This window comes from Athene cunicularia (genome assembly GCF_003259725.1).
Source record: "Athene cunicularia isolate RWA chromosome Z unlocalized genomic scaffold, athCun1 chrZ_part1, whole genome shotgun sequence".
In the NCBI taxonomy this organism is placed as follows: domain Eukaryota; kingdom Metazoa; phylum Chordata; class Aves; order Strigiformes; family Strigidae; genus Athene; species Athene cunicularia.
Window position 1 is genome coordinate 7441738 of NW_020799142.1, and position 17348 is coordinate 7459085.

Genomic DNA, 17348 nt, shown 5'->3' on the forward strand with positions numbered 1-17348 from the left:
GAAATGACTCATTCAGGAAACACTGTAATTGTTACAGAGAAACAAAATGGATAAAACTTTCTTAACAAAGTGGGAAAAAAAACCCAAACGTATTTTTAAATATAGAAGTGACAGCCAATTTTAATGAAGAAAACATTTTAGACACCTTAACTATCTAAGACTTCACATCTCTATCTAATTTTATCTAGGGCTCTGAAGCTTCACTCAGTTTTGATTAATGGAGCCTTTAAGTCTTTGATCTCCTTTCACACCTACCAGCTGCATTGTATCCAAGAGCTTTTTCTTACAGACTTTCTGACATCTTAATTTTAGTAATAGCTTTTGCTGAAAACAGTAGGCACAGCTGGGTATCATTAGCAAACTATCAACAGCTGGGCTTGTGGTGAGTCACCATCTTTTTCAGTGACTGTTGGACTATATTTCAGTACTGAAAAACAAAAAAGACAGCAGGTAGCAGCAAGAAGTTGATGTCTTTAGAGGAGGACAAAGTGTAGCCATCATAATTCATGTAGCTTTAGCTGACCAAAATACTTGGAACCGTTTTGATATTGAATTCTATTCCATGTTAAATCCCTTATGTGTATATGTCAGTACATTGTATAGTACAGCTTCAGGGAGAGCTGTGTACTCTTGCAAGAGGAAAGATCTCAATATTTCTTAAGCAGGTGGTATCCTGGGGACATTGTGGATTTCACCTGTGAAATGCTTGAGACAATGGTTTATACAATTCTTTTTGTTATTTGCACAGGTCTGTAGTTGCTTTGGTTGGGTGTCATGTGCCTGTTTATTGGTTGTTTGGTGGTTTTTTTTGGGGGGTGTGTTCCCCCCAAGATTGGTACTAGGAATTTAGGAAGGAGTTAGAAATGCAAATTCTTTCACTCCTAGAGTTGAACACTTCTAGCCATGTTATATATATATATATATATATATATATATATATATATATTTATAAGATGCTTTGTGCATTTGGCTATAAGTTGTTCCTTCATATTGCATTTCCTGGTAAATCCCTTCTACACCACTCGTGTGCTGTAGAACAGCATTGCTGCCTGGACTAAAGGTTTCAATCTGAACCCAGCTCACTGGAAGAACAGAGGTTTGTGTTTTCTTAGAATTCCTTTTGAAGTAGACAAAAATGAATTATTAACAGATTAAAGCCAATCTGTCATAAAAAAGATAATTTATTAACATTTCATAGAAATATTTAAGTATCAAGTTAATTTTTACAGTTTGGATAACTGGACATGAAAAGAAAAATGACAGCAATATTTACTTTCTGGTTTCCACATTACACCTACAGTTTTAAACACTATATGAAACAAAATAGTTCATGCACCTCTGGGTGATTTTATCATTCTGGCTACAGTGGTTAGCCAAGCAAACACAACCCTGCATCCAAGATACAAGACAACCACAGTAAAGTTGTTATGATAAGGTTGTATACTGTGGGTTTGGGGTTTTTTTGTTTGTTTTGATACTTTTATAAAGGGCTAAAATCACTGCAGATTTTTATAGGCCAGATCTGGTTTTGAATTATTCAGGCAAAACTGTGCAAAGCAACTAAGCATATTTCATAATTAAAACCATGTTTTCTACATGTTAAACCGGTTAACTTCCTTGCAGTCTCTGGGAAGCTGTAAATACACACTTTGAAAATTGAAGATCTCATTAGGTTTGAGAATGGCTACTCCTCTGTACAGTTACTGGTTTTGTCAGAAGTGCTTGTTGAAATCTGCTGTTTACATTAACAGTGCAGCTCTGCGATGACTCACTATAGTCAGCCACCTACATATGTTGTTTTAAACAAGTAGAACTAGTAAAGTTTATCAGCTTCCTGGATGCAATAGTTCCTTCTTGAGAAATGATAAAGCGGACTCTGTCAGCAGAATAGAGCAATTCAATAGTGGCTCAATTCAGTATCTGGAAGGTGGGAACAATTCTACAGTTTAGGGTACCTAGGACAGCAATGGTGGTAAGGATTAAGATGGGAAATATTGATTGAAACAAAACATTAGGCTAGCATGCACTTGAGTTCTAGGAATTTAGGGAAGAAAACAATGGGAAACCAATAATCTTTAATACATGTGTCAGATATTTTATTGTGGATAAGGATACAAATGCAGCAAGGATTGTATCTGGAGATCATACCTTTTATTATGGCTTTCTTCTTAATTGTCATACTTAGAAGAATTAGTTTATGTCTCCTGGACACCAAAGTCCTCTTTCAGGATTGAACTGATCACCTTGAAAGCTAGATGAAGCTCATTGCATGTTATTATCTGTACACTGCCTAGTTGCATTTGCATTGCCATCTACTGGTTTCTTGTAGTTCATTATATAGGTAAGGCTGAGCTGAGGACATGATGGGTTGAGTTCCTGTCAACCACTGAGTCATAATCTGGTTGCATAAATACTGACTCGGACACTTTGAAATTTTATGTCTCAATAGCATTTTGGAAATTGACTAATTCAACGTGTCATGTTTATTTGTATCAGGAGGCAGCTGAGTCTGGAGCAGGGCTGAATTCCTGCTTAAATGTTCCTACACTTATGCCTAGGTTTCTTATACAGATTCCTAATCTGGTTACTTCCAGAATCAGTACTCTCAGTGCAGATGAATCTGAAGTCAGACAAACACAGCAAGTCTGATAGTACATTTAAACAGCTACTATTATTTCAAGCATAACTACAATTTAAAACTCAATTTAATTTTAATAACAACAATTTAAAACTACAATTAAAATTGTCTCTCCATGTGTCTTGTCTCTCTCACAGATATAACTGACCTTACTTGAGCAAGGGAGCTGGACCATATGAATCTAAAAAGTCCTTGCCAACCTCAGCCATTCTGTGATTCTGTGTTCACACTCACGTGAATCAGACATGCTCAAACTCCTACAATAAACTAGCACTTCTGATAAGTTCTTCCCATCCTCGTAAGCTCATCCCTTGTATAAGATCCATCTTAATGCTGGACAGTGTTTTATGAAATGTTAGAACAATTTAGAGGACTTTAACTTGCAAGATAAGCAGACCTGTTTTACAGATTTTCAGTGAGCTGCCAATGCTCTACTTTGTGAATGTAGATTTTAGTTGCACATTCTAAATAACAGACATCTGTTCAGGTTCTTAGGGTTTTAGTGTTATAATTAAATGCTTAGTTAATATTTCAGGTTACATGAATACATATGTCTTAGAGCTTGTAAAACTTCTTTAAGTAAGTACATCAACCACATGTTTCAAGGGTACTGTAGATACATCTGCAGATAAGATGTTTCTTTCCCTAAGCAAGGCAGCCTCAGAGTCTTTGAAGTACATGTGCAAAACCTGGGATGATCACTGTAATATTTCATAACTAACCTCTTTGCAGTTGTGACAGGTAGTGATTCCTTTGTCAGCAAGGCACTGACTATATAACTGGAAATGGCTGTTTGGTTAATGACAGGTTTTAACTGTGCCAAATGATAAAACAGGGTAAATGGTAAACCATAAGTTTCAAGTGTGAAGTTCTTGTTAACACCATTAGAAAGCATGACAAATGTGAAATCAATAAAATAAAAACCGCTCAGCAATTACAAATGTCTTCCATGGTATATCAATGTAAGGAATTTTACAGCATTACCAATTATTAGATGATTAATCATTGACAATGACTACTTGGCAAAACAGTAAAGAAAACAATATTTTTTTACTGTTAAAGAGGTTTCAAATTATCTGTTTTGCAAGGTTTTGTATCACTAATACTGTATTAATGAATCTTAAAATTTATTAATGCCCTGTTCACATAATTGCTTTAGGTAGTTAAATATATCTTAGTGCACAGTCTTCATGAGTCTTGTACAGTGGCAGTGAAAGACAGCAACATAAAACATCGCAAAAATAAACTATAAAATAATGAGTTCTTGCAACGTATTCAGTACTAGGCTTACTCTGCCCCAAATCTCAGAAAGATTTGTTTATAATTGATTTTAAGTAGATGTAGGCTTAAGATAAATCTCAGTGAATTAGGGTAATTCTTAGCCTTAGCCTTCCCATCAGATAATGACAGCAGAGATCACAACATAAATTATTGACACAAGCACTCACAAGTTTAAAGCCAGAAGTAGCTCAATATATAAAAATTCATTACACTGAAATACAACTAACCAAATGACACTAAATATTCAGTTTGACTCCAAATGATAGAGAAGTTTTGAGCAGTTCTACTTGATCCTATTAGTTTGCCCTTCTATTTTTCTTGCCATGTTAGCAGGCTGGAATTTTAATGTTACTTCAGTAAAGATGACAACTAAACAATCAAGATACCTGCTTTTTTGAAGGTAATGTTTTATAAGAAGAAATAGTATCCCTTTTATTATACCACTGACCGAGTTGTAAAAATATTGATAAGTTTTCAGATAAATGGTTTCAAGCTTGTAAGAAAAGGATAAAATTATTTAACATTTGTTTGTATGTTTTGGGGTTGTTTGTTTGTTTGTTTGTTTGCTTTAGGATGACAGTGGTATTAGACATTACAGAGAACTATTATGCCAGTCAAATATAGACAAAATTTCTTTGTGACACAAAAGGTTCTCCAGAGGCAGATAGAGAAATTTTGAAAGCTACAGCCTCAGCAGTATGCCATGGTACCATAGCTCAGGATGCAAGCAATTTATGTAACATAATCTGATGCTGTAGAAACAGAGGTGAAAAGGGGATGGAAAGAATAAGACTACTTAATATCTAGTTTCCATTGGACCAAACTGCAATAAATATTTTTCCAGTGTATGGGCCAACATCCTTAAAAGAAATACAATTTTGAACAGTACGTGAAATGGAAGACTAAACGTAATCTCTGATTATTTTTTGCTCTCTATAAAAAGTTATTCTCTCCCCTGAGTCTTCTGTAAACCTAGCAAATACAGATGATTGGACATTACAGCATTAGGGGCAATATTACCAGTTTTACAACATCTTTTGTTTTCCTCTCCTTGATTATATCCATAACTATATTTTCATATCTGTAACACAAATATTTGATTCAAGCTGATGCACACTATTGGAAAATCAGAATTAAGTTTATGCTCTTCATGTTCCTCCAGGATACAGAATTTTAAAATTTTAAAGGTGTGTGCATTGCCTTGTTTATTCTGGTGAACTCTCTAGACTGAATAGACAGCGAAAAGGTAATATCACAACTATTGAGAAGAAATATTTAAATTGCTATTGAATTACCAAGGTTTTAGTTTGCTTTTTCTACTTTTATTAATACTCTAATATTATTAACTGCTGAATATTTCATATAAATAAAATATGGTGTTAATATTTAGTCAGTTGGTTTTTACTAGTTTAATAGAAGTGCCATAACTGAATATGTATGCAAGGTTATAAAAATTAAAATACTTCATATAATAGGATTTAAATAATAACAAAATCTAGAGTATGTCTTCCCATCTGTGCAACCCAAAACTCATTACAAACTCTGTAGAATTCATTATAAAGAAAGAAGAGCACTTTAAATCATCCTTGGGTCTCCCAGAAATCTTCTGAAACAAATAAAGGGAAAGATCAAAAATTACTATCTCAGAGGTAAATATAATTCTCTCCATCTTTTCTTCTTCTCTTTTTCCATCACCTGGAAGAAAAACTTGCTAAAGTGAAGGTTTTAGTTTTAGGACAGGAAAAAATATAAAGGCAAACACAAATTTATTGAAAATTATCTGTAACTTCCACTTAAATTTAATACATCCCATCTCACCCTCCTAATACTAAACCAAAGTTTTAGTTTTTTAAATAAGTATTTTCTGTGGTTTTTTCCTGATAATTCAGTGAAGAAACTGCAACAAAAGCTACTTGTAGCTGAGTAATTATTAATAAAAAATCTTTCAGTTGTATCTATCATGGACTTCAATAAAAATTAAACCACGTAGTAGAATGAAAGTTAAACAATCAAATTCTACTCATACAGATAACTCATCCTCTTTACAAACATTGTACATATAGCAAAACTTTTTATAAAGGTTATACAAAATTACAGAAATTCAGTATTGAAATTACAGAATGAAAACTGGTGTTATTAATTGTCTGGCCTATCCCCTAATTAATGTTTACACTCCTTTCTTCTAACACAAAAGTCACAGCTGCAGCAGTGGTGGTCTCCAAACCCTGTTCCTGCAAAGTTGAAAAATGTACCTGTGCAGTTATAGCATTTGGTATTTTAGTCATATTATAATAATAAAGGTTTCTCCACTGCCATGCATAGTTAGTTATATTGGTCACTTTAGGAAAAAAATAGTTTTGTAACTACATGTTTTCACCTTGAAATCTGAATAGTAACTGTTGATTTCTATCTTTAGGTTAGGTTACCATTACAGACTTTAGGAGGAGAAAAGAAAATAAGTCCCTGAAAGACATTGCTCCTTCCCTTTTTGCAGCAAAAAATGTCAATATTGAATATGCACTAATTTTATTAGGACAGCACTTTCATTTACCTTAATTTTCCTGTGTCTTAATTTAAATAAGTAACCAATGATAATTAGTAAGCCAGAGAAAAATTGACTCTTCAATAGCTTAGGGTACTCTAATGGTATAAAAAGCTCCTGAGAACCCTTTTCTAAACCAATTTGTTTTAGAATTGCTCTCAGTGTGGCTATTGCTTTTTATTTCTTTAATATTAATTTTGTTCTGTCAGTGTTTATGGGAGAGTTTGCTATACTTCCTATGGTTTTTAGTGTATGTACAAGAGAAATTATGAGGAGTAGAAAAAAAACCAATAAAATGCCAGTCAGAAGGAGGGAAATGTAAAATGAACATCTGGCGTTTTTTATAATCTAGGTGCAGCATGAGGGATTACATTTTAAACTGATATAAAATGATTAATGTCACTTCTTTCAGAAAGTGATACTTAGTTATAAAAAATGAAAAACTCTTAGGAGTCTCCTTTGGAAAAATGAGGAGCTAATGGATTGTAATTTAGAATTAGAGACAAGCCTAAAACCCTGAGAGATCTGAACATCCCTCATCTGCTCTAAGTCTAGCTTTGCATTTTTTGTTACTTAGGTAAATTGGAAATAGAGTGACTGCATCTGGATATCTTTGTTGAAGTAAATTAAGATGATACTCTTCTGTGCTCTTGGTGCTTTGCAAAGCCAGAAAAGTCTTTCTGTCTGGGACCCAAATGTTGTGTATTAAAATTATTGTCCTTGGATTGAAAGGGATATAAGATGAAACAGTTGTCTGTTTTCTACTGTTATGAAATACCTTCTTGACTTTGTTCCTTGAGATCACTGCACATTACAGTAGTATTTCTCAGCCAAGGATGTTGAGAAAAATAGACAAAGTAATATTAATTATCTTTCAAGATATTTCAAGACCGAAATTCTCAGTATTCTCGGTAATAATATGAAATGATACATTAAATACATTTTAGTATTCTCAGTAATAATATGAAATGATACATTAAAAAAAAAAAAAAAACGGGAATGTTATGCATGGTAAGAACCATTTATATTTGTATACAGTTAATAAATACATATATTTTTCTTTACACAAGAGTGATAAAGAAACGCAACAGACTGTCAAAAATGGCTGCCTGGATACAACAAAAGGTACTGAAATGAAAATATAAAAACCCTTTTTTCCAAAGTTCATGCAGAAGTCAGATGGTTAGGACATATACTCTGAGATTAGTTAATCATCTGCTCATGAACCCTGTCTTGAGGCTCCAGAAATTTATCAACTCATATAAGAAGTGGCTGAGAATATAGCCTGCACAGAAGTTTAGCACAGAAACAATTGGAAGACTAAGACAATAGACACCTCTGTTAGACAATATAGACAACAATAGACATCTCTATTATTAGAGGAGTGCAGCGAAGTCTGCTATCCATGCTGACATTTGATCATATTTGTATCTTTTTATCTTTATCATCTTTATTGCTACTATTATTTTTGCTGTTGTTCATGTGGGATATTTTCCTGCATACTTACACATAGACTAATATGCTTAAATGCTCCTATGATGTACATAAATGATTAGTAGGGTATAAAAAAATTAACAGTGATATCTGCTACACTTGAAAGTTGAGGCAGAGATGATGATGACTGCTAAAATCAGCTGGTTTCATTCACAGAATCCAGAATCAACTAGGTTGGAAAAGACCCTGAAGATCATCTAGTCCAACCGTTAACCTAACACTGACAGTTCCCAACTACACCATATCCATCAGCGCTATGTCAACCCGACTCTTAAACACCTCCAGGGATGGGGACTCCACCACTGCCCTGGGCAGCCCATTCCAACGCCCAACAACCGCTTCTGGAAAGAAATGCTTCCTAATATCTAGTCTAAACCTTCCCTGGTGCAATTTGAGGCCATTATCTCTTGTCCTATTGCTTGTTACGTGGTTCAAGAGACTCATCCCCAGCTCTCTGCAACCTCCTTTCAGGGAGCTGTAGAGGGCGATGAGGTCTCCCCTCAGCCTCCTCTTCTCCAGACTAAACACCCCCAGTTCCCTCAGCCGCTCCCCGTACGACCTGTGCTCCAGACCCTGCACCAGCTTCGTTGCCCTTCTCTGGACACGCTCGAGTCATTCAATGTCCTTTTTGTAGTGAGGGGCCCAAAACTGAACACAGCCATCGAGGTGCGGCCTCAGCAGTGCCGAGTACAGGGGTCAGATCCCTTCCCTGTCCCTGCTGGCCACGCTATTGCTGACACAGGCCAGGATGCCATTGGCCTTCTTGGCCACCTGGGCACACTGCTGGCTCCTGTTCAGCCGGCTGTCAATCAGCACCCCCAAGTCCCTCTCTGACTGGCAGCTCTCCAGCCACTCCTCCCCAAGCCTGTAGCACTGCTGGGGGTTGTTGTGCCCCAAGGGCAGCCCCCGGCATTTGGCCTTATGGAAACTCCTGCAGTTGGCCTCAGCCCATGGCTCCAGCCTGTCCAGGTCTCTCTGCAGAGCCTCCCCACCCTCGAGCAGATCAACACTCCCACCCAACTTGGGGTCATCTGCAAACTGACTGAGGGTGCACTCGATCCCCTCGTCTAGATCATCAATAAAGATGTTAAACAGGAGTGGCCCCAAAACTGAGCCCTGGGGACACCACTCATGACTGGCTGCCAACTGGATTCAACTCCGTTCACCACCACTTTTTTGATGTTATCATCATTTTGATGTCACCACCACTCTGCTGATGGAAAATACAAGGGTCAGACTTTTGTAAGACTATTAGGAATCAATTTTAAAAGGTTTATGTGACAGCACTATCTACTTCCAAAACTATTAACACAACTGACAGTTCTAATTTTGAAGTTTTAAATCTCAAAAGAGAGACCTAGAATGCTTGATAAAAATAAGCTTATATAGCATCTGATAATTTTATTTTACATTATTGATTTAGCCATACATTAGTACTCTATCATAATAACAAACAGAATTCTATTAAAAGTTTGAAAAAGCTATATTGTTGATGTAGTTGATGGATTGCTTTAATATAACCTCCTCTTACCCCCACCTCAACTGCAAATTCAATAAATAGGTCTTTATAAATAATCAGTGTTTAGGTCAATCTAGAGATAAATCTGATCTGTAAGATCAACATCTGAAGAATAAGTGATTCTGACTTAAACATAAGAGCTTCAAAATATTTGAAAGGAAGAATTTTTAAGCCATAATCACATAGATTTTATCCATACAAGTGACTTTAGATGTCCCTTTTATTTCAAAGCTTACGTCAGTTCAACTGAGCATTTTAAAACTGTTAGGGGTTAGTTTGCATAGTGAGGAAGGAATAAAACTAGATATCAAATAGATGGCTGGTTACTCGGGTGGCTGTATCCAGCCCTTATATGTTGTGTTTCTACCATGCTAGAACAGGATGGAAAAAAGCAGGCAGGAATAGGGAGAAGTCTATTGGCTCTAGTACATTAGTAGGTGGAAGTATTCCAGGTTTTACACAGGTATTGAGTGCAACTTTGAGACCTAAGAGGATAAAATGGATTTTGAGATGGTCTTTCATCAGATTTTGTATTGGATAGTGCTGTCGTGTAAGACAAAATGTGCTTCATTGACTGAAGAATAAATTCCTTTGTGCTAAGAAAGAGAAAACCATCTTACGTAGGCTCTCATCTACATTTATAAAAGATGAGGACAACACAAATTATTCTATTCCTCCTTATCCATAGGTCAGACTTTGTTAACAATTAATTATAGGAACATATGTATATTGTGTTTATTTTTATAAATCTGTGTAGGCTGTTGTAATACTCAAAATATATGTACATCATCTATGAATGTACATCATCTATGATTTCTAAACCACTTTAGCTTTTAAAATGTAAAAAATTCCCACTATCAATCCAGTTAATTCAATGCTTTAGAGCCATTCAAAGGTAGTGCTGCATGGGAAACTTTCCTTTTGTATGAATCTCATTCTCTCTAATTATCCTCTGCTTCTCAAAACTAATAACATACTACCTCTGAGTTTGTGGATTTATCACCCAATTTATCTTTCCTTTCATAATCCAAACAAAATGAGTAAATGTAATGAGCTGATTAAAAAACCAAACCAAACCAAACTAACAAACAAACAAAACCCCAACCCAAACCAAATAAATCCCTGAGACAGAATTCATATATTATGGGACATTTAACCCCATTACATTATTTTTGTAAAATATCCTACCATTAGATAGAACTAGTCAAAATAGAAGATTAATTCCATTTTTCAGGAGACAGCAAGTAGCAAAGAACCTTCCAAAACAAAAGCACACTTTTAAGATAACAACTCTACACTAGAGCACACATTTAGTGTGAAACATCTTTCTCTTTCAGATAGAAATAAGCATTTACTATTGTGAGTAATATCAGTGAAAATAGGACAACATTCATCCATGCCACAAAAATAATATATCTCACTGACTGTTAATGTGATCATTACTGTGGAAAAGGTATCAGTGAAAGTAAATGCTTTTTAATCATGCCACATCACAGAAGATTCTCTGGACTTTGCCCTACAACAGAATGTGTTGTCAGTTTGTAGCTAGGCAGTAGAAATAAAATATTATGAGGAAGTTACAAGAGCTCTTCAAATTAAAAGGAAGTCTTTCAAAGTGAAATTTTGTACTCCTTTTCTCACAGTGAGGAATAATATGAAAAGAATATATAAAAATAATTGCTTGGATACTGCAGCAAAATACATGAAGTCATCCACAGTCAACTATCTCTTTTAGTTGCCTTTATAAGAAATCAGCTTTAGTTTTCACTCAGCATGTATGAATCCTAATGATATATGCTGGCATATATTACTCATTGTCTCTTGATCCATCCCATTAAGTTTCTCTAATGAAATGCAAAATGTTGTTGTCCAGTGGTCACGTGAATTTGCCTATGAGCAATATGACCCTTCTGCATCCCTATGCCTTGTATGACCAGTGGCTAATCATTCGTGCTGTTGCTAATGAAAAATATAGTGACTGCAAATATGCTTTCACTGTTACCATGACCTATTCTGCAAATCTCCTCAAGCGAAACAAGACAAGCTAACCAGGAATCTTGGATGAAAGTGAGAGGACAACAGTGAAATTAGCACTTCCATGCTTTCACATTATTTTGACTGTGGATGATATATATACATATTTAATCCAAACATATGTAAAGTCCGAATAAAGGGGTGGAAAAATCTTCTAATAAATGAAGTTGGATAACATTAAGGTTTTGTTGTTGTTTTTTTGTGTTTTTTTTTTTTTTAACAAATATTTTACATTTGTAAAACTCAGATTGTTTATTTAAATCAGTCCAACAGAAATGGTTATATCCAGACAGCATATTTAGTTAGAATTAAACATGAGGCCATTAATTAGGCCACACACATTTTTATGTATGAACTGAACATTAAAGTCCTTCTTCTGAATAATTAAAAAAAAATAATCTGGACTTTTCATAGCTAAGCCTATCTCACAAAAAAGTGCAGTAGGGATAAGCCCAAAGCTGAAAAGTATATTTTTTTAAACTAATATATAGGCTGCTCAAATCTTCGGATGAACACTCTGAAATAAATGTATTTATTTGAAACAAAAAAATATAAAACCAGAAAATCCAGGCTATTCTGACAAGTAGATAGCAGCAGAATCTTTTTTTAGGACTTCTGATGAAACTAAAAGAAATGTTACTAGTCAGTTGATCTGTACTTATAAAACCAGGTAAAATAATTCTCCAATACTTTACAGCAAGTCAGCAGGCAGAATGACTTCTGCAGATACCTGTGGGTTCCAAATCTATACTTTTCCACAGTTTAAGATTTAAGTATGATGACTGAAAATGGTTTCACAGGACATGCCAGGTCTTCCCTGATCATTAGCGAGCATTCTGCAGACTATCATTTGAGAGACAATGACACCTTGAAAAACAACTCTTGGACATTCAGTTCTACTAAATGCAGACAAGCATTGCATAACCAAAAATGTAACTTTACAGTAAATTTCTAATTGTAAACTACAGCACTTTTCACAAATAAGTGAATTTCTCCACCAATGTTTGATTTTTAAGAAAGAATTTCTGAAGGACAAAATATCACCCTTGGAAGGAAAATAGTTTCAGTATCCATACATACTCCTGGATGTAGCATTACTTTACATAGAGGAAAAAAGATTAAAAGATCTAGAGAACAAAATATGTAATACAGGACTATATATTACTTATTCAAAATGGCCTTAGATGTGTGGGTCCCCTGGGATGGGAAATGTAATTTATTTTCAACTAAAATACTCATCATATATTTTATCATATGAATATTTATTGAAATTGTTTTTGAATGTTATTAATAAAGTTCTGTAATACAAATAGAAGGTGTATCTATTGTTGTGTGAACTAAGAAGAGAAAGATAACAAATTTCTAGCACTTTCATATGTCTAAGGATCACTCAAAGGTATTTAACAAAACTATGTAAACATAATTATTATCATTTTACAAATTGGGATGTTTCTGAATATAAATGTATTTCTATGCAGAATAGGCACTGGTGAGGCCACACTTCCATGGCTGTGTTCAGTTTTGGGCCCTTCACTACAAAAAGGACATTGAATGACTCGAGCGTGTCCAGAGAAGGGCAACGAAGCTGGTGCAGGGTCTGGAGCACAGGTTGTACGGGGAGCGGCTGAGGGAACTGGGGGGGTTTAGTCTGGAGAAGAGGAGGCTGAGGGGAGACCTCATCGCCCTCTACAGCTCCCTGAAAGGAGGGTGCAGAGAGCTGGGGATGAGTCTCTTGAACCAAGTAACAAGCGATAGGACAAGAGGGAATGGCCTCAAGTTGTGCCAGGGAATGTTTAGACTGGATATTAGGAAGCATTTCTTTCCAGAAGGGGTTGTTAGGCGTTGGAATGGGCTGCCCAGGGCAGTGGTGGAGTCCCCATCCCTGGAGGTGTTCAAGAGTCGGGCTTACATAGCGCTGATGGATATGGTGTAGTTGGGAACTGTCAGTGTTAGGTTCATGGTTGGACTGGATGATCTTCAAGGTCTTTTCCAACCTAGATGATTCTGTGATTCTGTGAAAGAGGGAATAAATAGCTAACAAGACCTATAATAAAGCAAATAAACCCTCCACCAGAAAACCTCCAGCAAGCGATTCCCTTTTCTGTGCACACATTCTGGAGAGTTTTGATCTCTCCCAATTTCCATGAAATATTTATATCTCTCTAGTGTTTTGAAAATATTTTAGACATTTAAGCTTCCTCTATCATGTCCTATTAACCATGTGAGTTCTGTCCCAGCTGTCAAAATTGAGTAATATACGAAAATTATGTAAAACAGAACTTCTCAAATGATCCCATACTTAGAACGGCATAATTCAACTGTGTTCATAAATTTACTCGGTGAGAAATATCTTGCTTTGATAACTAAGTCACAAAATGTTTTGCTGTTTGTTTTCATTGGCTGGGGTGTGGGTTTTTTGGTTGTTGGGTTTGTTTTTTTTTTTCATTGTTCAGGGCACGGTTTTAGTGCTGTCCCTCATCTGATTCCTGCTACATATGTAAATGTCTCTTACTTGTATTAAATCATGTTTTAAATCCAATTCTTCTAGATTCTCAAGTGGCACAGACTAAAATTCAGTTGGTATTCACTTGTGACCTAGTATTTAGGCTAGATTTGCATAGATTGTTTAGGGTCAACCAGAAGTAATCATTCAGTTCAGCTTGACATTGTGAATATTTGTTGAAATAAAGCTTTTAGAAATTTTTTTCGGGTTTTGCAACAGACTTTTCGAAAGGAGCTGGTAGATGTTTAAATTCAAACTGGTGTTTTAATATCATGCTGATTATATATAATAGTTTAAAACTTAGCTTTTTTTCAGAGTAAATAGATTTTAATACAGAACTTTTTTCTTAAACAATCCATATGTCAAAAAGGAAGTTCATAAATATTTATTACTAATATTGTAGGAACTTGGCTATGCAGTGCAGCTAATATAATAAACCTGCTGCTCCATAAACAATCTGTGCTACTTAAATGTTCTGAAGCTTGGCGGCTTTCCCTCAAGCTCAGCTAACCTCAGAGCCAAATCCAAGGGAAGATAGTTTAAAAAACTTTATTGAAGATATACCTTCAGAGATAATTATCTTGCAAATTCCTTGGAGATCTTGTTCCTTTTTAATGGATGGTAGATTTGGTCATATAGCTGTTCTCAGATTCAATATTTGCATACATGTGACAGATCTGCACATTTGCTTGTAGTATGCAGTGCACTAAACAGTGAACTATATAAGGTATTATGGTACTACATAAAGTCATGCCCTCTGGCTAAGGGAGGGTTATAACCGAGGGAAGGTGATACAACTTCCCTAAGCAATTTGAGCATCTGTTACTCCCAGGAACCTCAACCCTAGACCAGCTAGAAAAATATCCTTTGGTTTCTATATATGCTTAATGGGAAAAATAAACAGTGACTACATGGAAATTTCACTCTAAAATTTCCAATACGTAACTATTTTATAAGGAAGCATTTTGAATTTTAATAAATTATTTGTGGGTAATAAATTATTACATTTAGCTATTTTCTGCTACATCATTATAATAATAAAAGGAGTTCTAAGCTAAAAATAAAACAACACTAGCAATTTTGTGGGAAACCTGTGAGTATTAAAAGTAGGAATTAGAGTAGCTAAGGATGAATTTGAACAAGTAACTTGAGATCTCACTTCTTGATGACTACAGACTGCAACTTAATCATATCAGCATTAATAGTGCTGTAATTCCTTTTACGTTTTATGTAGTCTTTGCATTTCAAAATTTTATACAGACTTTGGGGATTGCATTTTACTTCTGGTCAAAATTTAGCAATCTACTAGAAAATCAATATAAAAGCAGCATGTTCTTCTTTTACTGGTCTTTGTCATTAGATAAAAACTCTAAATAGCTGGTCATCACTGCAAAAAATAATGAATGTTCATGGTGAAAAAATTCTAGTACCTTGGTGAAAGATGTACAATTCTGTTTCTGGTAGGAGCTTTGGTTTGATGAATCCTACCTCTGCACTGAACTGGGCCATTTTCTCTGGACTGTATGAAATATGTGGCTTTGTTATGGTTATAACATAGTGATGTTAGCCTCTCTCAAAAAACATCTTTGCAAAGGTAGGTGAATTCAAAATGAAGAAGAGGTACCTGAACTTTCCACTAAATGCTATCACAACTCTTAAAGCAAAGACCTGTATTAACAGACCCAGACTAAAACATTTTAGTTTATATTTCATATGAAATTTCATTTAGGAGTCAAATAAGAAACATCATAAATTTTTAAAGAACAAAAAGAAAAAAATCTTGAGATGAGCATCTTTCATCATCAGCTGGAATTAGATAGATGCAGAAGAAATATTCCTAGTCATTCTTTGAGAGGCCTTAATTTTCTATCTACTTTATAAAACACTTTGAAAAGTTGTTTCGAAATGTTACTACATACAGTGATGGTTTTCTGTCTCAGATGGAAAAGGGATAGAACAGATGTTATAAAAGTTCACATTTAAAGGAGTTTTAACTGGGCAAATTATCTTTACCTAAGGCAGTTTATTCAACTATAATTACAGACATTCAAAGATATTTTTTAATTACAACTGGGCTGCTGCAAAATTAAGCCAGAGAAAAACTAATTTGGTACACAGTCAGATTTTTGCTCTTTCCTTAAGCCACATGTTCTGAATCAAGAAAGGGTTTTAGGTCTCATTTATGGGGTCCTGTCCTGATATAATGCTTGAAAAAATAAATGTGAGAATTAAAATGCAAGTGAAATACTTAAAACCTAAACTTCCCATTGTGATTTTTTTTCAGTCAAGAATATGTGAACAATCAATCCTCAGTTCAGAATTATCTGTACTTTACTTATATTGCTTTTAGATACTTTTTCAGAAAGCTATTGTTACAGAAAAAAAAAAACCAAAAAAAACAAAAAAACAAAAAAAACACAAAAAACAAACAAAAAAAAACCCAACCCTATGATTTTAAACAGAAAATGTGTAGAAAACTCATCATCAAAATACTATGACTAAACCAAAAATAAAATACTTATCCAAGTTCAATGATGCTGAAATAAACTAAAAAATCCTCCTCCTTACCTGGCATTGTTAGATCATATTTAGCAATCTGAGGCTGCAGATTAGTTTATTTTCTATTGTTAAGGATTGTCTTTCAGAAGTGAAAGCTACGTTATGCTGAATGATGAAATGACTGTGTGGAAGAAGCTTAATGGACAATGAAAGGTCTTGATAATATTACATTTTATAACAATGTTTTAAGATTAGTCCAAGAGCACATATCTTACCTTTCTTCACATATCAGTGACCACACTTCAGTGTCAGTCTGCTGTTTAAAGTGTAACCATTAGTAATACTGAATGAATGTGCAAATGAGAGGCATTTAAGATACCAAGGAACTTAACCACTGACATATTAAAATATCGGTTAAAATATTAAATTCATATTTTATGTATAGAAAATACTTTTTTACTAGAAAAGTGTAACTTTTTGACATATGGCATCTAAGTGACTCTTTGAAGAAAAGGTAGTTTCTTTCACAGTGTTGATAGCGTTACACATAATTTTTACTTCTTTATGCAATAACAGACTAAAAAGGTGATGCATGGACTACTGCTTTTAGGGGAAACAAAAGAGCTATGTATTTGTCATAAAATGAGAATGCAACTTAAGCAGAACTGAAAACTCAAGTCAAGAGAAATTCAAGGATGATGAAGTAAATAAGATGTTCTGTCTAAATTAAACAGAATTTAGGATGCCTAGGAAAACTATGCCAAGATCAGGTGAGATGACACAATAACAAACATCCTTGCAGTGAAAGAGTACCCAGGGTGTTCCTCTGTTAAAGTTT